Here is a 1,581-nt window from a genome sequence, read left to right on the forward strand (position 1 = left end):
ATTGAAAGACAGAGAGGTCCGAATCAGGGAAACGCCAACCGGGGGGAGTCACAGAGGACGTCTCCCTCCCGCAACTCGATAGTCCCTAACCAAGACGAAGGAATTGAGGCAAGGTTACCCCTTCAATTTTCCACAATTCAACGACGGAGAGGCCTTCCAAAAAGGGGTCCTCACTTAATAAAAATAAACTTTGAACATACAAGCTTACCTACAAGAATTGATAATGGGGCAGAAGTTTCTATGATTAGCTTAGACCAATGGAGGGCCGGCCATACAAAGGTTTAGCGGGGACATTAGACTAGAGCCCAACTCAGAATGATCCGAGTGTATCGTTATGGGAAACGGATAATATTCTTTTACTAAAGGCTCTACAATATTAGATTTCGAAATAACATTTAAACAGAATATTACTAGGCGATTTAGTCAAGAATTTCACATCGTCCCCTCCCTACTCTGTGACGCAATCCTAGGCCAAGACTTCCTCGAGGACTAGAAAACAGTCATCGACTTTGAGAACCTAACTTGTAATATTGATGGACTAACCCTTAAAGTAGTAGAAGTATCGGAAGATCAATTGCCTCCGTCGCCCCAAATGATCTCTAATGTAAATGAAGCAGTTGAATCAACCTCTTTCTCGTTTAAGCAAAAGAGAGTTGAAAGAACTCCTTCTACGATTCCCCGAACTGTTTAGTGATAAGTTAGGACGAACCAGATTGGTCGTACATGAAATCCATACCGGTAATGCTAGGCCGATCCATAAAAGACCATACCGTGTGAGCGAAAATAAGAAAAAAATATTGAGCGAAACATCTATGAGATGCTGAAGGATGGCATTATTAAACCATCGACATCACCATGGGCTTCGCCAGTAGTTATCATCGAACAAGACGATGGATCTGGAACCGGAAGGAAGAAGGATAGATTCTGTATAGATGTTCGAGAACTCTATTCCATCACAGCCAAGGACCCCTATCCGGTTCCGCGAATCGACGAAACGCTAAGCAAATTGGGAAAACCCAAGTACATAACAGCCCTGGACTTGAAATCTGGATATTGGCAAGTCGAGATGGAACCAGGAAACGCGCCCAAGACTGCCTTCATAACTCACGCCGGCAAATATGAGTTTTATGTTCTCCCATTTGGACTCTGCAATGCGCCGAGTACCTTTCAGCGATTGATGGATGAAGTCTTCCGAGATGGAGAAAATTTATCTATCGTCGTATATCTGGATGATATCCTTATCGCCTCCGAAACATGGAAAGAACAGAAGAACGCTCTAGAATACGTCATGAATAAACTGAAGAACGCTGGTCTTACTCTTCAATTTAAGAAATGTCGATTTGCTCAGTCGGAAGCTGTAGTCTTGGGACACGTCATAAATGAGACAGGAATCTATATTGATCCATCCAAGGTGGAAGGCATCAGAAAATATCCCCAGCCAAAGACTCTGAAACAACTTCCTGGGAATGGCTGGATGCCATCACCGATTTATACCCCAATATTCGAAAATGGCTACCCCGCTCAACAAATTGAAGAAAAAGGGAGATAAATTTGAATGGGGCCCTGAGCAAGAAGATGGTT

This window comes from Phalangium opilio, unplaced genomic scaffold, assembly GCF_054372755.1.
Source record: "Phalangium opilio isolate 3A_F unplaced genomic scaffold, DU_Popi_V2 ptg000060l_1, whole genome shotgun sequence".
Lineage (NCBI taxonomy): Eukaryota > Metazoa > Arthropoda > Arachnida > Opiliones > Phalangiidae > Phalangium > Phalangium opilio.